This window comes from Miniopterus schreibersii, assembly GCF_964146895.1.
Source record: "Miniopterus schreibersii genome assembly, chromosome: 10".
Taxonomy (NCBI): Eukaryota; Metazoa; Chordata; class Mammalia; order Chiroptera; family Miniopteridae; genus Miniopterus; species Miniopterus schreibersii.
In genome coordinates, this window is record NC_138110.1 from 34017474 (window position 1) to 34044872 (window position 27399).

Consider the following 27399-nt stretch of genomic DNA (forward strand, 5'->3'; position numbering starts at 1 on the left):
TTTTTCTCATATAGGTAAAGCATGATCAAAATCCAGTTACATCCAAACAAGGATTTGAAATTTTCTAATAATTATACTGCAGGAAGTGAAAACAGACATAAAAAGAGCAGAGGGTTAAACAGTGCAAAATTCTCAGAGAAAAGGTCACAGATTGATATTACCAAAATTTGATTAGACTCAGGATCCATGTACTAGAAATCAATGTTTTCTTGTCTTCAGCATTTCTCTCCTAAAATGTGTCATTCTCCAGAGGCCTCATTTCTAGTAGGAGGGTGAAGCAGTGTTACACCCTCTCGTGAGCACAAAGACAGCAAGAAATTAGGGAAGGATTTGCAGGTCAAAGCAGATGGGGATTGTAATTGCTACAGCTGAGGGATTTGGGAGGCAGGTGGGGGGAGAAATTGCTGTGACTGGAAAGCTAAAAGAATTGTCATGTTGGCCAATGCCTACAAGAAAGATAAAATTGGTCCTGGGATAATGCAGCTTTTCACAGCCTTCCAAATACAATCTAGTCAAATTATAATAAATCCACATAGGGCATCACACATAAAATTGCTGTAAAGTGGTTGTAGAACAGGAAGTTACAAAAGTAATCAGATTTAACAAGGTACAAACAAAAGCAATGAATACAAAAATAACAACTAAATAAATAGATCAATGTCAAGGAAGATTAAGTTACATAGCCCTCAGTTCCATGTGATTTTTTTTTTTTTTTTTTTTAGATAGAAACAGGAACAGAAAGATTTGCACTTTTTCTTACATAAATTTTATCTCATTTAAATAGTAGTGACAGGCAAAATGTTATTCTAAGTGAATTATCTCTCTTTTTATTTGTATTATCACAACAACCCCATGACACAGATATTATTATCCCCGTTTTATAGGTCAGCAAACTCAATCTTAAATAAACAACTTGCTCATGGTCACACAGCTCACAGTGTGTAACACTGAAGTCCCTGTTTGTAACCACTGTCCACGGTGGTTGATGCTGATTTCGATGCTGATAATTTTATAGACTTGTTTCACTCTGGTTACAATTTATTCCCACTTATACTTTCAACTTTGCCCTCTCTTTGCTCCACAGATTCCCTTTCACCACTTATTTTCACTGATTCTCTTTGATGACTACCTTATTCCATCCCATCCTATATTTTTTCTTTTTTATATAGTTGCTCTTTATTTACCACTCTAATATATCTACACATTTATACCCACTCTTACCAAGAACCCCCCCCCCCATACTACCTGGTCTCCTTTGCATTTTCTGACCATGAAGATTTTTACTGTTCGGCTTCTCCTCAGCATTCAAATCTGCATTAGCCATGTAAGTCTCTATTACATTATCACATTTTTTTCACAGAACACTTTCATATCAGAAACTATTTTGTATTTATCTGCTTGCTTATTAGAATGTAAGATCTATGAGGTTATTTTAATCCCCAAAAGAACAGTTCATAATGCATAGTAGTAAATTAATAAATATTTGAGGATAAACACATGTGATATCATGGTTCAAATATGAGGCTTGCAGGTGATGCAAGTTATATACATTATTTTTTCAAGGAAGAAGTAAAGAAAGAGAGGGAAAGAGACAGAGAGAAAGAGAGAGAGAAAAAATTAACAAATCTTTTACAGGGTACTACAAGATTTAGGTTCATATTTTGGGGAAACATTTTTTTCTGTTTCCTTCAAGATGGTATTTGAGTCAGTTTCCTCTCAGGAGGAAAAGTTTGGAAGTCCCTGAAGCCAATCGCTATGCCATCTGGGAAAAATAACTGAAGTTAAGCAAGATATGAAGTGGAAACTTTGTAAGTCTCCCTTTCGTTCATTTCTAAATAGCCCCAAAGCACTTCATATATTTTAGAACTACAGGCCGCCTTCTGAACGGTGGCAACAAATTTACATGCAGAAAAATGTAATATTAGGATGTCATTATATAATAATTTTATTTACTCTTCTGCTCTGAAAACAATGCTGGCCATGCATTCTTTCAAGTATTCTACTTATGCTAAGGGGGTGTAGTGTATACATATGCCCAAGGCATTGCATGAGGTACTAAAGTCACTATGAAAACAAAAGGCATCAAGCCCCTCTTTCATGCAGTTCCACTCCCACTGGCATGCCTGGGGGCAGCACTATTGCCTTTTCCTAGATCCTTCAGGAATTTCTTGCAAGACAGAGACACTTATTCTAAGTATTGGTCACCTTACATTTTCTGCCATGCATGAGGATGGAATGGTTTGGAAAACAAACCTTGCACAGAAAATTGATCCCCAGAAGCCATGTGATGAAAGAAATTATTTGTACTGGTATTACCTTTATTAATATATACTATTTCAAATATTTCATTATTAAAAATCATATATATTCATGGTAAAAAATTTGGTGATTAAAGAAATTTGGATAAGTAAAAACAATAGACAATAGCAATTATAGATATTTTGTGTGTATTTTCTCATGAACAAATTAAAATGCACAACCAGGTAGCGTTAAGCATTAGTGAGCAGTGGAAAAACCTATAAACAATTAAAATATTCATCAAAAGTTGAATAAAATCATCCCCTTCTCAATAGTCATATTGTTGAATGGAGATGTTCTAATACACTCACTATCCAGAATATTGGTGTGGTAAATGCCAACCAATAGGGGAGTAAATGAAAATGGGTACAATGTTACTTTTATAGGTGATGAAATATTCTAAAATTAAATTATGGTGGAGGTTACAAAACTCAGCAGATATACTAAATTTTATTGATTCGTATAATTAAAACAGGTACATTTTATAGTATGTAAATTAATCTCAATAAAGCTGTTAAGAAAAAATATATAGATACACAAGTGGGAACAGAAGCCTGTGAAGGAGCAGGGCAATAAAAACCAATTCAATTTCTGCCAAAGATGTGAATAAAGTCACATGAATTTGAAATAACAGGTACCCCTGAAGGAGGGGGTCAGAGTGTGTTAGTAACTGGTGAACTGGATAAAGGCATTAGGTTAGATACTGCTACTTAAATCTTGGTCACTGATTCTGTTTCATCCACCAGAAGCTGGGAGGTTTGCTCTGGAGAGATTAAAACACAAAACTTCAGTACTGGGAGGTGCCTGCCCAACTGAGGACAATAGAGAAGTATTTTCCTAGTGAAAACAGAATAATTAACTATTACTTTGCATATTAAAAGTTTAGGCCCAGTCCCCTTTCTTCAACTTTCCTCTATCCTGAGGGGTTTTACCCCCTCTCTAAAGGCTGGGATCCAGGTGAGGATCTCAATGGAATATATATCAGCTTTTCGGGTGTGTCCTTTCAGGGTTGTGGCCTCTGCAGATTGGTTGGTATTAGGGGAGGGTCGTTAGCCATTGCATCTGGTTCTGGTACAGGTCTGGTGTCATCCTGCCATGGCCCTACTGCTTTTCTGGGTCTGGAGCTAAAACATAACTGAGTCCTAGATGTAATCTCTCTTTTAACGAAAACTCTGTCTCTAAGATTCCTAAGATTGATTAATGTGGGTGCAAACCTCATTGTCTTGAAGACTTAAGGGAGTGGTCTGGCAAAGGCTTGTATGGGAGTCCTATAAGACCACCCACCGGCTCCCTTGTTCCCCTCTACAGGGGTCTACCACATGACTAGCAACATGCCAGGGGAGGAAAGGTCAGGAGAAGGTCCGAACCGCATGACCATCAATATGAAAGGTCAGGGGTCCAGAGATATGCTAGGGGAGGAAGGGTTACACTGGAGTCCAGGTCCTTGTTTCCCTAGTTTTGCCCGTTGCTAGGCACCTGGGGCTCTCTGCCCTGGTGACCTTCAGTACCTGGCCTATTGTCCTTGCCTTGCTCATGCCTGTCTAACTGCCCACTACAGTACTAGTGGTATGAACATAATTGCCTATGGATTTAAGGACTGAGAGTGAGGAAAACAGGGCATAAACTTGTTATAATAAAAACAATATATTTTATTACTAAATAAAATTATTTATTTATTATGAATAATAATATTTGTAGTAGTATAAACCTTATAATAGCACTTGCCTTTTAAAATAGTGTGTATATATTTTTAATAAGAAATCTAAAATTCTATCTTAAGCACAAAAGCATATAGTTATGCAAATTTGTACCTATAAAGATGTTCTTCATAGCCTGGATTTAATAGTGAAAAGGACAATCTAAATGCCCAACAAGATAGGATTGGCGAAAACCTAATTATATATAATAGAATATGATGAAGCTATTAAAATAACATTATAGAGGAATATTTAATGGCATGAATGTTTATTATATATTGTTAAGTGAATATGAAACAGATTATAAAACTGTGATTTCAACAGCAGTTGTTAACATTTGTTCATTTCTTTTTATGTGCAAGGCACTGTATTAAGGGCTGTAAATGCATTTTTCTCATTTGCTCTCCATATTAGCCCCATAAAATGGATAATGTTGATGAGGTTAAGTGACTTTATCTATATTTATTGATTGATTTTAGAGAGAGAGAGGAAGTGGAGAGAGACAGAACACTGACTTGTTCCACTTACCCATGTATTCACTGGTTGATTCTTGTATGCGCCCTGACTGGGATGGAGCTCGAGGCCCTGGGGTATCAGGACGATGCTCTAACTGACTGAGAGCATTGCTCTAGTTAGAGACAATGCTCTAACTAACCTCGCCAGAGCGAGGGTAAGTGACTTTAAACAAGGTTATAAAATATGTACAATAATGGTTCTGTGTTTTCAAAGTAAATAAAATTAATATACACAAGCATGCCTTAGCTGGTTTGGCTCAGTGGTTAAAGCATCGGCCCAAGGACTTAGGGTCCTGGGTTCGGTTCTGGTTGAGGGCATGTACCTCAGTTACAGGCCCCATCCATCGCCCCAGTCAGGGCTCATGTGAGAGGCAACCAATCGTCATGTCTTTCTCTCATCTATGATTCTCTCTCTTAATTTCTCTCTCCCTTCGACTCTCTCTAAAAAAGCAATGGAAAAAATATACTCTGGTGAAGATTTAAAAAAAAAATACACAAGCATATGTGTGTGTGTGCTTGTGTACACACACATATAGTGTTAGCAGTTATCTCTGATGGTAGAATGATAGTCATTTTATTCTTCTTGATAATTTGTATTTGAAATCTACAATAAACATGTGATATGTTTATAAGAAAAAAAAGTAAATTAAATATCACTTAGTCTTGCATACATGAAACATTTATTAAGCCTTTATGGTGTGCCAAGCACAGTGCTGGGTTTGGAGGATACTAAAATAATTGATACTGTTTCTGTCTCTTTATAAATATATATAATACTTACTACATATATTATCTATATTATATATATTTTTCCCATAACAATCCTTTGATTACCTACACAATCAATCATATGTGGAGTCCCCAAGGTTGATTATGTCATTACAAGATAGCTTATATTTTTCAAATACCATAGTATATTTCATCATGGTTGGGAGTTAGTAAACTTTTATCTAATAGGAAGGAACCAATATTTTACAGTTTTTCATAAATGAGCAATTAAGCAATTTGCAAGTTAACTTAAAAATCCTTGCTGAAATATATAATTTCAATTTCAACTTAAATCTCTGTAACTATATAGTTGAAATATTAAAGATATTTAAAATTTACTTTGGCAAAAAACAAACACATACACATACAAAACATAAAATACTTTCACTTGTTGAATGTTAAGCCTTTTGAGTTTTTAGGCTGATACTATTTGTTATTTTAATTATCTTACTTGGTTGTCTCGTTCATTCAACAAATACTAATTCAACACTTGTGCCTGATTTTTTTTTTACTTACTGAGGGCACAGCAGTGAACAAGAATGATTGTCTCTGCCCCAGTGAAACTTATATTCTGATGAGAGAGAGAGAGATGTAAAAACACACATACACACATAGCCAAATCAATTTCACGTATTTCCATTAGCAATTATCATTGCTGTCTTAGACATAAATATCTTGCCTACTGTATTTCATGATTTTCCTCATGGCATTAAAACTTGCCACCATCTAATCATGACTTTATTATTTCATAGCTAATCTTCCACTTTTAGACTCTCTTTAAGTTAATCTTTCCTATATACCACTGATAGTTGATATTACTATAGTAGCATTTTTCAAACCCCAGAAAAACATTATGGAATAGATGCAATGGGGAGAGGCCAGAATTTTGTAATGAAATAAAACAGAAATTTAAGAGAACAGAAGAGAATATATTATACTGCTTCGTAGCTGGTAAGAACAGGTAATGTTTCATGAAATATTTTTACAAGTAAAAAGATTAGGATTAGTGTAAAATATATTTCTTACTGATGATCATGATCATAATTTTGGAAGCCACTCAACACCCCCATATCATCAATCTGATCAAAAACATACAGATCAATAACCTATTTTCTACTTGATTATATATCATACTATCAACTCTTGTCACTGGCATAGAATATTGCCCATAGTTCCATCTAACTTCAGATTTATTTATTTCTTCAACACCCTATAGATATGTGATAGACATACACATAGATGATAGATAGATGATAGATATAGCTAGATAGATGATAGCTAGATGATAGACATCTCTTTGATATGTCTCTATATATACATAAATATATCTCTATACATAGCTATAGATAGAGAAATAGATACATAGATGTAATAAAACCACATGCTGCTTCATGTTCAAGTTGTTCTAAGAATATTCTCATACTCCCACATTTCTCATCAAAATGTTCTCCATTTTGCATAGCATTGTTCAAAGCCATTTCAAGCCATTTCTTTATGAAACATTGTTTTTGCCAAAATTAAGAGCTCACGTTTATCTTAGCTATATATCTTCTTTATTGACATTCCACAAAATGTGTTTTTATAAGGAAGAGGTAGGGATTATTTTTTTAACATTTTCCTTTTGTAAACAGCATAATTATTATTTCCTTATAGTCCTTGTTCAATAAATTAAGTTCCTTGAAGTTGAATCGAGTAGATACTAGATTTGAATTTAGAAAATAATCATAGAAATACCTAAGACTTTTCCAAGTAAAAAAACTGCAAATATGTAGAGATTTTAACTTTATATAGCAATAGAGCATGAGTTTCATGCTATTTTTTGCTACTCTGTTCCTAGCATATAATAGGTATTCAATAAATGACATGACTCTAGAGAATGTGTAGTGCTTAAAAAGTCTAGTACTCTGATCTACTAAAAATTTTCTATCTTCTTAAATGGAAAGTGTCTGTGGAAAGAAGAAACATAGCAGAGGGCTTTAGATTCTCAGGTGTTCAAGTTTATAATGCATATTTTGCATGTTTACTGTTCCAGTGTGTCAGAAAGCTACATGAAAGGCTTAGCTTTCCTGTAACTTTCCATAACAAACTAGAGCATTTTTTATGTTTACTGAATGCAATATAAATTTTGATAAATACAAAGAAAAAGAAAGTATAGTTAAACAGAAGCATTCTAAATAGTGATTGCTTATTATAGTAGAATTTCATTTAGTCTGATTTTAATTTCTCTTTCCCTCTGCTCTAATTAAGAATATTGCCAAAAATATTCTTAATTCATTTTAGAATTAATCATCACTAGATATAATAGAAAACATAAGTGAATTTTAACTGGAATTTTCAATATTGATTTTCAGCACAATATTATCTTTGTACTGTTTCTGTACCAAGTGGGATTTCTCACTGTGGTGTCCTAGAAACCAAATGCCATAAAATCATGCTGCACTTGAATGATGGTAACACATCCACATGAAGAAGCCTGCACAGATGATGGTATTAAGCATATTAATTATAAATAATAATTTGGTATATATGACCACACCACACTAGCTACGTAGCATGTAATATTTACAACTAGTTCTCAAAAATTCATCTTAATACAAAGAGACTGGCTGCTTGTTTTAATCACACAATGTTAACACAGAAACAATACAGAATGCCAAAAGAGAATAACCATCTTTTAGCATTGTGGCCCAGAATAATGATAAATTAGAAACCTCTTCTCCCTGACAAATACCCTCTCCTTTAGTTACACTACCAGACATCATGTGAGAACTACAGGAATTTTTTCAATTTAATATTGAAGTTTGATATTCTCTATGCTTAAGTTAATTAAAAATGAAAGGAAATACTCCATAAGTTATAGTGTGATTTTAACAGTTTAATTTGTGAAGTATTGCTAAAGAGAAAAAGATACACATTGTTAACCGATGCAAAGGTAGATTATGCATAACCATATAATAAACATTAGTAGGCATGGGGAGTAAGTCAGAATACTTAACAAATGTCCTTATTACAATTTGTTCTTTCATGCTAAAATACCATTGACTCAAGTGAACTGGTAGATTTTCTTAAATTTTGGGCACTTGAGGAGCCTCGATGGATGTCTATATCAATGGGAGGAATAGTAGACAGAGAACATTTTAGTGCAATTATGGGGAAAACCTTTATTTTGATTTAAGTGTGAAAGCACAGAGATAACTGCCCACTGATATTTGGATTCAAAAATAAGTAATCCAGTTTAGATTAGAATAGAAAGTGGGAAATAGTTTGGAGGAGTAGGATAGGTGGTAAGCAAAATGAAGGGAATATAAACAAAAACTATTGAGCCACACAGAATTGTGTAGTTTCTTTTTAATCCTCACATGATTTAGAGAGAAAGGGAGAGAGATCAAAGGGTTGCCTTCCCCTATGTGTCCCAACTGAGATCAAACCCTCAATGTAGGTATGTGTGTTGACCAGAAATCAAACCCGCAACATTTCAGTGTATGGGGGATGATGCTCCAGACAACTGAGCCACACTGGCCAGGCCTGGAATTGTGTACTTTAATGCTTTCTCAATTTTTTGTTTAGGGGTATATGGTAGAACATAAATTTATGTAAATAAGAGTAATTATTTTATCAGAGAAATAATCCCCTCAATGTATATAACAACAATAGAAAAGAGTATTAGTCCCAAATTATGAAAGTGGGTAAATAAAATCTACTACACATATAGAACAAGATGTTATGCATTCTTTAAATTATTATCAAATAATTTTAATAAAAATTATTTAGGTAATAAAATAATGTTACTATGTATTTAATATGATCCTAGACATATAGTATATTGAAAAACACTATAAAGTAATGCAGAAATATGTTTGTGGTAGTTATATCTGTTAGTGTTATGGGCACTTTAATTTCATTTTTAGTACTTTCTCCATTTTCCAAATTTTAATGCAGTAATTATGCATTCCTTTTCATTATGAAAAAATGAAACAGTATAAAAGAAGACCCTGGAAAAATGATTCAATAATCCGACATTTTATTTACTCATTTTATTTGATATCAATGTTGTGGAAATTTTCCTGGTTTTGTTTGTTCTGTGTGTTTTTCTTAGAATGTCAACACTTTATAAAGTTATTTCTGTAATTGTTTTATTTATTCATAGCCAAGTCAACTTGGAAATATATATTTTTACAAATCTTTCTCTACTCTGTGTATTGTGGGGGAGGAGGGAAAAATTTCTCCTCTCTCCCCCCTTAGTTCTGGCTGGCCTAAGAATTAAATTGACATGAAACAGATCAACAGGAAAAAATAATCACAATTATTACATATGTACCTACAGGGGTCACGAAAGAATAAGACTGGAGAACAGATTCAGCAGGTAAGACTTACATGCCATTTTGAGGTAAGGAGATAGAGGGGTAATGGTTTGGATTTCCAAGGGAAGGAAGGCAAGGCACATGGAGATGGAGAAATAAATGTTTGGTAAACAAGTGTTTGCTGGGCTTCTTTAACAGTGAGGCAGAGAGAGGTCTTGAATCAAATGGGCTTTGGTAGGTCCTCAGAGTCCATCAACCTAGTTCATATTAAAATATAATATATGACAAAAGCTCCTTTCCTGGAGCAGGTCCTCTATCTGAATTCTTTCAGGCAGTTAGAGGAAGGCCACAGTCTCTTCCTCAGTCTTTTGTTTGTTGAAAATAGCCAGCTTAAAATAAGCAGGATCCCCCAAAAGTCATATTTGGGGTGGCAAACTCTGTTTCCCTTCAGTGTCAAGTGAATTTCAGGTTAAAGGAAGTTGGAGGACAGGATATAAATGTAAGTGACCTTCCGAAGTGGACATGTACTATGGTAGCTTCACACTGCGAAAAAATTCAGGTCTTTCCCATTAGCCCCCATCTGTGTGACTGTAAAAGAGGGGACCCTATGAGATCAAGCTGCTTCCTCTGCTCCTTTCTGTCCTCACCGCTGCTTTCCTTCCTGACATTTAAGACCAAATTTCCCTGAGTATTGTAACTTATTATCTAGTTCTGGCTTCCCTGAGAGACTTCCCTGGCTGCCTAGTGGAAAATCTGAAACTCAAGGCTCCCCTTTTCCCACCACACTGCTCCACCAGGTTTGACTGGACATGACCGCTTGCCTGAGTTCCAGGCTGGTAGAACAGCAGCTGAAAACTAGATCCCCTTCCGGAGCCCTCTGCCCTGCACTGCCCGAGCAGGCACGAATGTGTTTAAGTTCACTTTAATTAATATGTTATTAAAGATACAGGAATGCTTTCACATTTTCAAATCATTACCCCCATTTCACATGTAGTGATTAATTATAAATGTACCATAAATGCCTATGAGATTAAAATGAATAAAGCCATTAAAGTTTGAAAGATACAAGCACAACTAATATGCTGATTGGTCTTGAAGGAAAATAGGCTTGGGACCAGTTTTTCTTAGCTATATAAATACTTCCTATATCACCCTCCCTACAGGAAGTGTTTCCATTTAACTCTTCAAATATGTTTTGGTAAAAAATGTGAATACAAAGTTGAAGACACAAAGTCTTTCGAAAGTATACTTTCAAAGGTACCTTGTGAGTTTTCAATTATTCTAACTGTGATTATTGCTGTGAAATTTGTGATAACAGATCATGAGATTTCTACTTTATATTCCTGAATTCATACTTACATAAGATTAAGTCAGTCTGTTACGTCCTGACTAGCTAGCTGAATAACAATATTTTCACCAGGTTTACAAATCTTACTCTAGCTGCCATCCTTTGGCTAGTCTCTTAAGGTTCATTGCAACATACATGATTACTACAGAATTACAGATTTTCCTGACTCTAATTTAGCTGTTCTTCATGACTCACTATCTAGCAGTTACCACAACAAGAATTATTTAGCATTCTCTCTGTGCAAAATCCTGTCCTATATAGTGAAAGGCAGAGGGTTACTAAGGGGATAAAATACTCATTCCCTGCTGTCAATGACATTACAATCTAATGGGTTTTTAAAATCTCTGCTGTCAGTGTTTAGCCTGATGCCAAATCAGTTTCTGTTTTAGTATTAAACACACCAGAAACTCACTATAGCATCTTTTATGAAAGAGCAGAATTTGCTTTGAAAAAGATTCTTTTTGACATTGTTCTTGGTTAATGATAAATCCAAAAGTCTTTTAAAGATAAAATATTGAACACAATATTATGTGCCACTTTAGGATAATAGTTTTAATTTATTTCAGTAGCATTTCACATTTAAACTACTATTAAATTATATTATGTATATTATATGAATATATTTATTAAGGAAATATTTAATATTTAATATTTATATTATTTATATATTTATAAATATATATAAACAATTCTAACAGAAAGACTGGTTGATGATATGAGAGTTTTAAAGTTGAGGCTCACAGTAGAATCCATGTTACTATGTAATGAAAATCATTTTGAATGTACAGTTAGAATTTAGACCTAGTCCCTTTTATATTCCTTGTTTTTTAAAAAAATATTTCCTTAATCAATTATGCTTTTATCTAATTAAAAGAATTAAAGTAGAACCCTAAAGGATTAGAGACCTTATCCATTATATGGGAGTTTTCCATGTATGCAAACCTTGATGGGGATGGAAAATGGTGTAATAATCAGCGGGGCTGGTGTCCAGAGGATGGGGTGGAACATGGTGAGCCTGCAAGATCCAGACTGAATGGCGCGGTAGGATATTGGTTAATATTCTTAAGTTCTTTATTCTATAAGGTCTTAAAGATATAAATCTTTATCCTAAAGACACTTATAATAAAGATCTTCAGATCAAGTGTGCCAATGAAAATATTAGAGTTATAAATAGACAACAAATAATGATGGCTAACTGATCATATATGAAGGTCTGAGGCAGCCCTAGGGATTAGCATTGGTTAAGTCAGTATTACCTGAGAGTTGTGGAAAGGATCTCATGCAACAGGTAGAGCTTGAGGTAGATCCCATTTGTGAATAAGTAGTTGTTGGCTGGAAAAGTGTAATGTGGGGCCTCACAATCTAATGAGAGTTAGCCTGCCTTTTCTAGAACATGCTTTTTGCTGAGATGTTGATGGAGTCAGTTTGCCTCTAACAGAAGGGAGAGCTGATAGAGACCAATGAAAAGAGCCACACAAACCAACTCTTTAATTTAGATGGAGGATATGCTAAATTATTAGTAAGTTACATAGATTAAAAGATGTCAAAAGGTTTGCAAGTTTTTTTAAGATTACCCATAATCTAACAATTATGATTTTTTTGTCTAGTTTTCTGCAATTGCACAGACTTTTGATGTACAAATATGTACACTTACATTCAAACCTAGAATATAATAAGTATTCAGCAGGGAATAAAATGTACTGAAGAGAATAATAAGCATATTTGAACTTCTTTATTATTTCACTTTTTAGAGATTGGATGGACTTCAGAAATCCAGCATCCTTTGTTCTTATGAGAAAAGTGAGTCTGTTTTGAAAGATTAAGGGAGTTTTTTTGAAGATCACAAAGCTGACAGAGTATGACTAGAAGCCAGTGTCTTGTTTCCAAAACAAGTATTTAGAATGAATCTCTGCTTTAAGAAAGCCAAACTGATAAGCATTTGCAAAGAACATACTCATTTAGAAAGTCAACTGAATATTGCGAGTACTTGCTGTCTAATTTGGTTAGAACACTGCCAATGTGCTGCCATTTTCAGCTCCATTCTCATGGGACAAAGCTCTAATCATTGATGGGGAAAGGTAGAAAGAAACTGTAATCTTAACTCTAACCAGTTGTACTGCAAATGTAGGGGCCCAACTTAATCACTGCTACTTAAAGCAATAATTCCTAGCAAAATTGTGACATCACAAACACTACATTGGTGAGTAAATATTAAATCCTTAAACAGCAAAATAAAATTTATTCTATTAAAGTGTATTTCCTATATGGACTTCTTCAGCATTTTGTGCAGAAAAGAAGTAATGCAGAACATGGACTTACAAAAAAACATGGGAAACTGTATATTTTATTCTGTAGACAGCCAAGGGAAGAAATGGATAATTCTAATTTTCTGAACCTTTCAGTGTAGTGTGAACTATTTATAAATCTTCTTTTTAATTGTGAGCATTTCCTTTGTGGGATGTTATTTTGCTTTTATTTTAAAAAGACAAATAAATGGTACACAATATATTATTTCTGTTATGTATACAAAAATGATTGTAAAAAATTAGTAAATTATATCAAAACATATTTATAATAAGATTTAGAGTTCTCTGTTTTATTTGGAAAACAAAACATATTACCTTTTTCAGAACCATAGTTTTTATTTAATATTAAATTACAGATCTTATTCAACTGATACAAACTTGATCTTACCTGATTATAGCATTATATAACATGTAAATCTGTATATGGGCATGAGTTATTTGTTAAACCTTGAAAGATGTACAGTTAGCTTAAAGACTTGCTGAAAAGAACCTCCAATTATTTAATGTCTCATTTTACATTTCGAACACTGTTACTGCTCTGACAGCCTATAGGTCTTGCTCACTAGCATTCAGCCCTGAAAAGATAAAGGTGTCCAGGTTGAGATATTACTTGGTTTAACAAATTTTGAAGCATTTTAGAATGTCCTCTGATCATTATAGTTCATATACATGCAGAGATCAAAATCTATCCTGAGAATACCTTTGCAGTTCTCTTCTTCCCATGAGGTAATTTCAAATAGTATGTCTGTAGGCTGTAAAGTGTTTTATTTTTTTCCCCATGCTGAGAAATACTTATTCTTTAGAAGAAAGAAAAATAAGTTCACTTCCCAGAAGCTATTTTACTCTCTAAACAACAAAAAGTTATGTTTATCACTTTTTTCAGGAGTAGATACTCCTGAATATTACATTTATTATTTATATTTTTCAAATGCTGACTGACATCTTAATTTATTGATGGTAAAATTCTGGGTAACTTACAGTCACAAAAATTTATTTCCCAGTGTTATCTGAAATTCAACCCTTTCTTTATATTTTATAATTACTTTTCTAACATTTTTTATCTTCTCAAAACCCCCCAAAAATGTATTTTAAAATTAGACTATCTTACATTATTTTATTATCAAAATGCTAAAAGATGTAGATTGCTTAGTAAGAAACAGAGGGCAATGTAAAAAGTCTTCATTAGGTGAACGTTAGAGAAAATTGAATCCTTCAAACTCATATTAAAGTGCATTCAGAATGTTATGTAACCTAGCTATTGCATTACCCATGTGTACCTTGGATCAAAGTATTTTAAGCATTATTTGATTAATTATTAAATTAAACCCAAATCTGTCATGTTTTTAGGGAGTTGTTGGTACACATATAATTGATCTATCAATATATTATATATAAGTATAATAACCATCGAGTAATTAGCTATTGTAATCTCTTGCCATTAAACACAGCAAAGATGTCCATAAATTAGACATTTTGAAGTGATTCTTTGAATTTCACAAGTGAGATAAAATCCACCTCACTAGTGAGACATAGTCACTGCTGTATGAACATGCCACTCCATATATACATAACCATTCAGAGTGTAAGACAATTTTACTATATTCAACAATTATTGATTCTTGGACTGTAAGGCACTAACAGCTATGAATGCTACAAATGAGTAAAGTATAATCTCTCTTTTCCCAATTAAAAAGGTGTGGTAGTGAATATATCAGTGATTCTAAGTTAAAGCAAACAATGATAAAGAAAGGCCAATGTAGGTACTTAGTGCCTGGGGCTTGAGAGAGAGAAAAGTTAGTTCTGATGTCTTTTAGGAGGGGACAAGATTCAGATAGATCTTTAATTGACTGTGAAAGAAAATATTTGTTAAATGTAATGCAAATAAGAATTAAAATGTTACTCATAAGTTTTGCAAGCTCCACTCTCCTGACTTTTTAATAATTAAACAATATGAATTACAACTTCTCTTGTTTTGTGCTTGAAAGAGGTGAAAACCTATGCTCAGTGAAACTTTCCTATTTTAGATTAGTACTCACTATATAAATAACATTCAAACATTTCCTTTATATTTCCCAGAAATGCAGGCAGTCAAAAGAAAAATATTTCTACTGATATTGAAATATTGTCCTACATTCCCATCTTTATTTTTAACATACTTCAAATGCTACAATTTCACCATTGGATGGCAATATTGCTTGTTATTTTCCTTCCAGTATTCTAATCAGCATTTAACCAGTGATGGAAAAAATGACGCTGCCTAAGAAATGAGATTCATTACTCTATTTATTTATTTGGGTTATTTTATTTTATACTGGCATGTCAAAACAAAATCATATGCAAAATCATGTTCACCTCCAGACTGTTCATATAGTCTCAGTAAAGAAGTCAATAGGTCCAACAATCTTCTTTCTGAATGGAACATAGGGTTATCTGTCCTACACTGAGCCTGACTCTACTCTTAATTTTCTGTTAAGGCTGAATAATCTGTGCCCAGTCCTCTCAGAGGCAAAAATCCCCACAATTAAGGACCATATGAAAAGATTGCTAAAGATCGGTTGCTATGAATCATTAAAATCTCAATTCCTTGAAAATCACCTTTGCTCAATAAATATTGTTAGAATGGTTTGAATTAGCAGACATATATTTCAAAGAAGAATATTTATAATGTGTTACTTCAATAGCTGCAAGTTATACTGATGGGCAGATCACCTATCACAATATACCTGGTCCTCAAAGTAATTCACCTCTAGCTAACCATGGAAATCTTAAAGCATTTCCCAAAGGAAAAATGCAATGCATTGTTCATAGAATTTTATGGTAGTCTACTATTCATAAAACAGGGAAGAATAAGAATTATTATAAAATATTATCTAACCTGTAGAATGCTAATAGGTCAATTTTCATTCAATTCAACACATTTATATTACAAGTAAATTAGAATAGAAAGCTATAGCTATAATAGTTCCACAGCCCATGACATAGTTCCTACTATGCATTTTTATGGGTTATAGTTATTTATCATTATAATTCATTAATGAATGATAAATAATTATCATTGTGATTCCCATTTCCAGACTACTTACAAATTGCATAGAGATGTTTGTCTATATAAGGATTATTTTACTCAAAGTAATATCTATTATTTTCTTAATTTAGTAATGTAGTCATGCATGTTCAATATATCTAATTATTCTAGATAAATTGGATAATTTGTGCAAATATATCTTTTAAAATTAAACATTGAAACTGAGATCACTTCCTAAGTTAACAAATCATCTGATCTCCTGATTTGTTCATAGTTTAGTTTTATTTGTGGTAGTGTATCATAAAGTTGTGTAGTATATTTTAATAAATATAAGATTAGCTCATTAATCTTCGCTTTCTGCTTACTAAAATTTGCTTTATTTGTTAGGAATACATGTCTGTGGCCATATAGAAACACCATTCAACCCAGATCAGATAGTGGATTGGGACAGATCAGACAAGTCCTGAGCTAATTTATCATTCATGCCAAAAGAGTCCACCAACTATGCTCACCATAGTAATATTAATGCTTGTCTATTGAAAAGGACTGATGCTATGTTATATAAAAGTTCACCATTTTTCCTACTATCTTATACAATAGCTTACTATTAATTATTTATAAATCATGTTTAAAAGATCTCTATACATGGTAGCACTAGATACAATTCTGGGAAATATTTGCATGGAATCAAGTTGCTTTATAATGTTTCTGCACTTTGGAGCATTAATATCTCTAGTACTTGGTGAATACTCTGAATATAAATGCAGGACAAATGAGAATTCACATTGTTTCGATGGTCTCTAGTCAGACATTATGAAATATTTATGGTCTGGAGTTCGTCCTTAGTAAAATATCTAATTATAAGTTGAGCCCATTTTTCAGGATACAATTTTCATAAAATTAAAATTAAAGATAATGTTCTGTACATAGTATTGCATTTGGTGTATTTTAGAAACACAGCTTTCTATACAAACACATAAAGTTTAAAATGTTTGCAATTTTTTGTATTTGTAGCTCAAGAGACAAACAGTCTTAATTTCACCACTACTTCTACCTTATTGCCAAAGTCTCCTTATTGAAATGTATAGTATTTTAAATTCTTCCTCCTTTTAAGAAATGAAGTTAAATAATGAGACAGTATTTTTAAAATCATCTCATAATGAATGACCTCCTCATACCTTCATATGAGAATTCTTACTTTCTAGTATAATGAGTAATACACCCTTATCTTTTTGTAAAAATATTAGAAAATCTAAATATGAAAATTCAGTCATTTTCAAATATATACCTTTGCCATTCTGTTAAAACTATAGACAGATTTCTATGAAAACTGGGACTTGTGCTATAATTAAAGTAAAAACATAACATTTTATAAACCTTATCTCATTTAACACATGGCAAATCAATTTCTTGGATAAATAAAATGAATACGGTAAACTTTGTGAGTAAAGTATTCACTTGAAAAAAGAAAGAAAACTGGTACTTCCAGGACATCATTTGACAAATGGCCTTAGAGTTTCATACATTCTATTTTCATGTCCATGGCCTGAAAGTGACAATAGAAACAGCAAGAGCAGCCAGCTTTTATGAGTTGGACTAATAATTAGATTTGTATGCAGAGATCAGTTCAGTTCTTTAAACTGAAGCATTCTAAGGAAAAGAATGACGGGATGCTCTGCCATGGTAAGGCTACATGCAAAGTTTCTATTTGCCCTCTAAGTCTTGTGGTGGCCTGAAGTGTCCTCATGTTCTTCCTGAGTTATTATGACCTTGCTGGCACCAGGCTCCCTGTGCTGCATTTCAATGAAAATGCACAAGTTGATTATCTAGTGTCAATGAGAATGAAAGAGGATTTTGAGAGTTAGTATTTATGGCTCAGGACACTATCTGCAAACACAATTAAACACTTCATTTAAAACTTTATATCAGTTATTAAAAACCAACAGAATTGCTATGGTATCAACATAACACACAGAAGCAAATTACTTTGTTGGGATTAATTTCTTGAATCATAAATAAATAAATAAAAAGAGATGACAGTAATATTTGAAATGCATAAACTTTCCAAAACTAAATAAAATCTTTTCACCTGCTCGATGATTAGATATAAATAAACCAACTTACAGCACTGACAGAATGTCTTCATTTAGAAGCCATTCGCATTTAGTTGGGACCTTGACCATAGAAATTTCAGAGGAAAGTAATTATAGAGGCAATTTCAATATAAAACCACACAGGGAAGATTTTTTTAAGAGCTTTTTTTTTTTTCATTCTTTCTCTCTTTTTTTAAAAGCATGGCCAGTTATAACAGAGACTGACTGCATCACAAAATGAAAGAAAATATAAAGGCATTCAAATCTAGGTTTTGGTGCTTTTTATGTGTTTTTCAGTAAATTACTTCATCTCTATGACTCTCAGTTTCCTTACCTTTACAGCAGCAATGATAATAAAATTAATACCTACCTGAGAGGATTGCCATGGGATTAAATGACACAGTGTAGCTCCTCTATTTCTTTAGTGAGGAGTAATATTCAAAAATTGCACCCATTATTAAGTGCAAACCCACCAATGTTCTACAAGGCTAAACTAATGGGTCCTGTTCCTTCCTGAGAGTTTCCCAGCTATCGTTCATCATTTAGATAGACTCTTGCAGCAGCATAATGCTGGGCTACTATCTTTAGAAAGCAATTGTGTCTGATTTCCTTGCTGTTGACTAAGGGTTCAGGGAGCCAGTGCTAAAAAGTGACATTTCATTTTTACTAGATCACTGGCATTCTCCTCAAGGGACCTGTACTGATAATTTCATGAATCTTTAAAACACCCAATACTATTATAGAATGTAATTTATCTCATAAAATTCAGTAAAAGATGAAACTCTTAAGTGACCCCTTTGGATTTTTAATGATTCTATAAATGCATTCCTAAAATAATTTATAAGGCTAAGTGACTCATTCAACATATCAGTGTGGGTAATTCAAATAGGTGCTTCAGCAAAATTCCAAACTGCAACTCATGGACCTTGCCACTTTCCTCCACTTACTGCTAAATGCATCTCCTCCACTACAACACTAACCTCACTTCATAAATTTTGTAAACCTGATGATTCCATTAAATTATATTAACACTACTCCTTGAATGCAGACCACTGTTTGCATTTCTTTACTGGAAGACTTCATTTATCAATCTTTTTTGGTTTTTTGTTTTGTTTTTTTGTCTTTAACTAGATTTGTCTGAGAAATTTATAGTAGCTCTTTGAATATTTTAGGTATTTCATTTATGTCTTTTTTTTTTTTTGGATAGCAGACTGGTACCTAATCTTTGGATGCTATTCTAATGCAAATAAGCAGCAGAACTGTACTAATCTAAATACATAGCAGACTGATTTTTTTCCTTTAAAAAGTAATCATCTAGTGAAAATTAGTAAGTATAAATATTCTAAATAATTGGAGCCACATTTAAAAATACATCCATACATTCTGATGTAACCACTTCTGCCACTGTTACTATATTTTTCCTTTTAAACAGTGAAGTGTGTAGCATGCAAGGATTTAAAAATATTTTTCCCCAGATCATCAGATTAACAACATCATTTAATTTGTCAAATCTCTTGTAAAATGTTAAGCTGCAGTAAATGATTATATAATATGTAAAAATCTTAATATATCATCAATTTCCACATCAAAACTACATGTTTCTAAAAGCATACTTTTAGTGAAATAAATACAGTTTTCATAATTTATCCCCTTTGATTTTTTTCCTCCTAGGTGTAAAATATATTAATTCTTTGGTGTAAGTTTACTGAGTAAAGTTAATAATTTGCTGTTATCATTGAATGAGGAGGTAACCCCAAAATAAATGCAGAGAAACTTAATTCCAAAGACTTAGAAAGACAGAATTATGAATTGTTCACAGTCTGTATGTGGAACCACTCTCATAAACTGCCCCAGGAAAATCATGATCAAATGGGTTTCAAACAAGCCTGGATTAGAGAGAGCTCTGTGTTGCTTCTAAAATAATAATACCAAGATACTAATTTTTACACACTTTACTGCATTAAATAGATTTTATATAGATGAGAGAGGGGTTTGGGGACAGGGTGAAAAGATAAAGGAATTAAGAAATAAAAATTGGTAGTTACAAAATAGTCACAGGGATATAAAGTTCAACACAGGGAATATAGTTGATAACATTGTAATAACTATGTATGGTGCCATGTGGGTATTTGAATTACTGGTGGGGGCACTTCATAAATTGTATAATTGTCACTGGACTATGCTGTACACCTGAAACTAATATAAAGTAATATTGAGTGTCAACTGTAGTTGAAAAATAAAATAAGAAAAAATTGACTCTATATGTAATTTTCTTAAATGTACACTTCCAATTATGTGATTAAGTGAAAATTAAAAAAAAATGATCCCCAAAATATAATACATACTTCGTTTCAAATTATGTTAAAATATCCTAAAACTTTGACTTACATCTGCCTTAGTAAGATATACACTATTGATACATTGCCTTGACAATTAAGTATTGGAAATACTAACACTGGGTGTCCAAACTAGTTTAATATGGGCATAGGTATGTGTACTATTTAATGAGGAAGTTTTTTTAAAATCTAAATCAGCAAGGTTTGAGTTTTCTACTCATAGTTCATATATGTGTTGAGTGAATGTATGATTAACAATATTTTAGTGAAATAGGATTATTTACAATTAAAAGTGGACTTTAGATATGTAATGTCTAAAGAGAATTATCTAGCCCGGCTGGTGTGGCTCAGTGGTTGAGCATCGACACATGAACCAAGAGGTCACCAGTTGGATTCCCAATCAGGGTACATGCCCAGGTTTTGGGCTTAATCCCAAGTAGGGGCCATGCAGGAAGCAGCCAATCTATGTTCTCTCTCATCATTGATATTTGTATCTCTCTTTCTCTCTCCCTTCTCTCTCTCTAAAATCAATTTAATATATATATATGTATACATAAATTTTTAAAGAGAATTATCTACCAATATGACTAGATGAAAATCTACCAGCTGAACTGCATATGGACAAAACAAATCAGGTAACAATGGAAATAAAATATTTGGCTAAATTTCTGGATAATTTGATTAAGATTCATTGGAGCAAACACTATAGAGTTTTAAAAATATATGATGGACCAGAATTCAGGAAATAACTCTAAAGATCAAGAACAGAAGATTTCAAGATAGAGTGAGTCCTAAATCAAAAGACTTTCTGTGAATTTTAACAAGTGAAGATGGCTTTTTTAAAAAAGAGAGCATTTTTAAAAATCTGGAATCAAAAGATTTCCAAGCTGTAGTTGAAACTATAGGTTTTTCTTTGTAACAGACAGTGGTACACAGTGTGTGTTACTCTGATTCTCACTCCATTCTCTAATCAGTTTACTTTAATTAACAAAAGAACTATGTTTTCACTTAATCAACAAATAACTAGAGTTTCATAAAATTCTAGCTTCCCATGTGATTTCCTTAATACACTAAAATTGTTTTCAGTACTCCTAGGTTAGTACTTTGACCTAGGAATTCTGAGGACCTGAAGGAATCCTTCATTGCTGTCCGTATTGCTGACTTTCTCTACTGATCATCTTTTGCCCTCCCTTTCACAGTCTCTTCTTCACCCTCTCCTCAGCTCTGTCTGTGCCATAATTTTCTCTTGTATCTTGTTATCTTGTTATTTGCAACATTAATTCCTGACTTGGTGATTTACGCACATATTATATATATATATATCATATACAGCAGCAGATCTCAGAATTTTAAAGACAATTCATTAGCTTGTAGGAGAACACTTTTTCTTTACTCCTTCTGAGTTCAACATTTAGGAACAGCTGATGTACTGATTGGCATTTCTAGGCCATGACTGCGAGAATGGTGTCTATGAAGTGTAATGCATAATTTCACTCCGAATTTTTTCCTTGCAGGATTTTCAACATGATAATTTTTAGGTCTGCCTTTTCCTTCATATGTTTATGGCAAATATTTTAGGTAAATTGTTGTTGTAACTATTTATTCTACATTTATTTTTATAATATATATAAAGAATGTAAAATGTCAAGGATAAATCTAAAGTAAAATGAGTAAAGAAAGGAAAAGTTGTGGATTTTGATAGAGCATCTGGTTCAGAATAGGAATTAAATTAGAAATAAAATGGAAGCTAGAAAATTTCCTGTGTCTTCTCTGGGAAATTAATTATGATCTTAGATATACCAATCATGCTTTCAACACTGTGGTGGTATTTTAACCCATTTTGTTCTCTTAACTGAATTATATATTGTAGTGGAAAATATTAAATAATTTTATTTATTAAAAAAATATGACCTCTATGAAGCCCAGTATCCATGTATTTGTAACTAATAAAAATCATACAAATAAATACTAGTTCAGCATCAAAAATAATATAACATAATGTACATTTTATTGTAATACCAAGGGGAAGAAAATAAGTATCAGAGAGCTCAAGCAGTAATTCAAAGTTATTATCAAGATTTAGTAGATAAGAAGATTGAGGCAGAGAAAATTTATGAATTGCCTTTGGACAAAATAATAAAAAGCACCAGCAAACACAATTTCAGAAACTTACACTGATCTGCATGCATGATGTCATGATCTGCAAGTCCTTTTCCTCATTTCTTCCATGCCTCAATGTACATATCTTGTCACATGAAGGCTTTAAATCATTCCTAACAATAATCTTGGAGTTGTTAATTAAAAAGAATGATTTCAAGTTTTGTACTTCATTTTATCTTTAACGTATTCAAAGCTTCAAATAAACATACTAGTTACCATTCAAACTGAATTGAAATCATTTATATAAAACTGCCATACTTCTGCCTGTGAAAATAACACATTTTAGTATTTCAGATATATTTTAGAATGACAGAAAAAAGAGCTATTCTTAATTCATGTTTTTAAAGAGAAATGTATAACTGAGAACTAGTAAGTAGGCTCCTGTTCTAAATTTAGAACACATAATTGTCTACTGTGTTCAAAAATTAGTTAACTGCAGTTAATAATGCATTATTTGCTCTAGCATCAGGTCTAAAGAATTGCCACCATTTGGAATATTATTTCCATCTTATCTTAAAACATCTTTTTGAAGCCATGCCATCTACTGTACTTTGCTGGAGCTGTTACATCAATTTAGTCTGCAAAATGCTAAACACGATTTTGCTATGCTCTGCCACCTCTCTGCTCTGTCAGAAAAGAAATGTTACCAGTTTACACGTGAGTAGATCTGTCTACATGAAGACCAGCTCTAATGATTAAATCTACATTGTGAATGTCTGATGAAGCCGGAGTATTTCTAAATATCAGACGGTTGGGGGGAGGGGGTGGCCTCTGCTTCCACCTCTAAGGAATTTGCATAGTACCTTTCTAAAGACTTTTGTTTAGCAAAGTGCATTGATTGCAACATTGGGCATAAATGTGTGCAGCTGGAGTATAGTTTAGATGTAAACAAACAGGTAGCTGTATTTCCCCAGATAAGAAAGGAAGTAAATACTGGGTGTGAGGGAGTTATGAGAAGAAAGAGACCTTGCTGGCTGCTCCACAAAATAACCCTACTCCGTAGTGCAATGGATTAAAAAGCAGATTCAGAACTCAGACTTCCTGGGTTTAAATCCAGCTATACTCTTTCCTTGTTTAATGATCATGGTTAGTTAATAAAGTCTTATCTATATATATGCTTCACAAAGAGCGAAAGATGCATATTCCTTCTTTTACTCCAAAAAAATAATTTCTAGATATTTTTGAGATTCTTAGTATATGACCATTTATAGAACACATAGATATTTCTATTATAATTACCTCTTGTTATATTCACTATTAAATTATATTAACATATTTATTAAATGCTCATCTAAATTTTTACATGAATATTTATTACATTGATATTAATATAAAAACATAAAAATAATATAGTACTATTATAATCTACATAACTCGATTTAAATGAAAGGATTTAGAAATTCCCATCCTGTCATATACAAATGGGCACATAGTGACTTTGTTATATATTGCACTTTCCAAGTAGAATGAAAACAGAGATGCCATATCTCTATAGAAGTAAAAAGTATTTGGTTTAAAGTGCTCACCAAAAGTCCTTAACACACTTATTTACTTGCTCTATAGCTTAGACATTGGGCATTTATCTCTTTTTTAAAACTATTCAACCAGGTTTTTCCAAATTATATTCCTTGGATTAAAGACATCTAGTTTGTTTTAAGTTCTCAAAAACTAAAAATTACCTATTTCTGAAATCAGAGAAATACATACATGTTTGGTTTTTCTTTGTTCAAATTAAATTTTACTTATATGTTCTGCATAATTTTTTCATCTATTATATTAAAAAAAAGTCTGAACTAGAAAGAAAAACAATTAATAGCCTGCAGTATCTCCATGGCATTCCTAATTGAGTTTTTTTATTTAAATTTTTTATTGTTGACACTATGCAGATGTCCCCCATTTTCCCCCCTTAGCCCACCTTCACCCAGCCCCAGCCTCCCCCTCCCTTGGCCTCAACCACACTATTATCTGTGTCGACAGGCTATGCATATATATTCTTTAGCTAATCCTTTCACCTTTTTTATCCAGTCCTCCCACCCCCAGTGCCTCTGACATTTGTCAGTCTTTAATGTATCCATGCTTCTGGTTCTAGTTTGTTCATCAGTTTATTTGTACATTAGGTTCCATATATTAGTGAGAGCTTATGGTAATTGTCTTTCTCTGACTGGCTTATTTCACTTAAAATAGCACATTGTTGGCGGCATTGAACTTTGGTTTTATGACTTTTTCACAATTTTGATTTTGTGTTCTTGTGTTCTATAATCCTAGAAGTGAACTAATTCAAAAACTAATTTTCATAATGCTTGGTTGAATAAGCCATATCTTCCAATAGAGAGCTATTAGTAGTAGTCAATAGTTAGATACATTTATTATTTCACCTACCAATTATTCAAGTTTCATAGTTATCATGTTTACAATATGTGTTGGATATTTACATCCCTTCTACATCAAATGTTTTATGCAAATTTGCCCCAAATGTACAAAAGAGTATCTACACATAAAAATAATTCACTAGAAAAATTTTCACACTGGGATAGATATAAAACCATGTTGATCTATGTAAACATCTTAATAATAATATAACATGGCTTTCTTACTATAAGTTTATAAAAAGAAAAATTGCTGTTCTCAACATAATTTGAATGTTATATTTGTATGAAAGCATTTTATATATTTTTTCCTAGTGGTTTTGTTTTGTGTAATCACAAGGGCAAAATTGCAAGAAAGATCCTTAAATAAAATTGTTTTAAAATCTTTTTGCTTAACTCACAATTCCTGACTTCAGAGGAAGATTATATTAATATGCCTGAGGAAAAGATTAAATGTGTACTCTAGACTGACAGATATGATTATCAGTCATTTAATATTGCAGAAAGCATCCAAGGGATCAGGTAATCCTTTTTTTTTTTTTTTTTTCAAATAAGTAGACTATTTTAAAATTTGGTTATTGCCCTGACGGGCGTGGCCTAGCGGTTGCGGGCTTGATCAATGACTCATCATTGATGTTTCTATCTCTCTCTCCCTCTCCTTTCCTCTCTCTGAAATCAATAAAGATACATTTAAAAATAAATAAATACATACATACATACATACATACATACATACATAAATAAATAAATAAATAAATAAATAAATAAATAAATAAATAAATATAAAATCTGGTTACTTTTTAGAAATGAATAGTTGGAGCCCAGTGGTGTGCTCAGTGGTTGAGCATCAATCCATGAACCTGGAGGTCAGGGTTTGATTTCCGGTCAGGGCACATGCTTGGGTTGCAGGCTCCATCCCCAGTAGGTGGGGTGCAGGAGGCAGCCCATCAATGATTCTCTCTCATCATTGATGTTTCTACCTCTCTCTCCCTCTCCCTTCCTCTCTCTGAAATCAATAAAAACATATTTTTTTTTAAAAAAAGAAATGAATTGTTTGAGGCTGGCCCATGCTAAAGATTTAAAAAATGCAAGGAATGTTAGTAACACCAGGTAAGATCATATGCTTAGTCCAATCATGAAGCATACTGGGGAATGTACTTTATGCACATCCTGTCAAAGAGGAAGAGTGAGTTGAAATTCAGATAGAATAATATATCTGAATTAGAATCAGCATATTCTTACTTGACTATAACCAATCAAGTGTACAAAGAAACACTTCTCCTTCCTTCACACCTTCCATCTTTTTGGTGTCTTATTTCTTCCACTGGAAGGTATTTACATATTTTTCTAATCATGAAGGGAAATTTAAAAATCAGGAGAGAGAAAAGATGGGTGGAAGAGACAAGACATACTTCTATTTGTTTCCTAGAAAAAGAGTGACACCAGTTCAGGAAGCATGCCTGTCCAATATCACATGATAAATGCAAACACTGTCAACGCAGCTGTCTCTATTTACGGCTCCTTCTCTCATATTTACTGCTATCACATCACCATCAATTCAAGCAAAGAATCGTCTGTCAAGCGGTGGCATCCATTTGGTGAAGCTGTTGGTGATTGCTGTGAAAAAGTTAAAATATTTCTGCTCCTAGAACTTGCTCTCCAGAGCATATTGTGAAATTGTAAAGAAAATCCTTAGTGAAGACTTGAACACTTGAAACAAGGTGTCTACTAAAAAACCTGTTCACTCAATTCAAATGTGTTGTGAAAGTCAGGGAGAATTAAGGAACCAGTTTAACTGGAATAGACATAAGAATTTTCTAAGTCCTGTACTAGGAAATGTTGTTAAAGGGGGCTCTGACCTTCTCTGGTTTCATTAGAGCTCTGTGGTGGAATTTAACCCAACTCCATGTACCTGACTGTGTGGTACCTTTGACTTAATTACTTATTTCACTGTACTTTAATTATTCTGAGCTATTAGGGTTGACTTTTTACATCAGGAGGGGAAAATGCCATTTAGTTCTGGAGTTAGAAGAGAAAACAGTCAATCCACATTTAAGAACTAGGAACAGAAGTCAAGAAAAACTGCTGTTTTAATGCTGACTAAAGGAAAAAAATAAAACTTTGAAACTCTTATGTTAGCTCTACTTAATTAAAAAAAATACATTAGTTTAGAAAACATCAAGCAT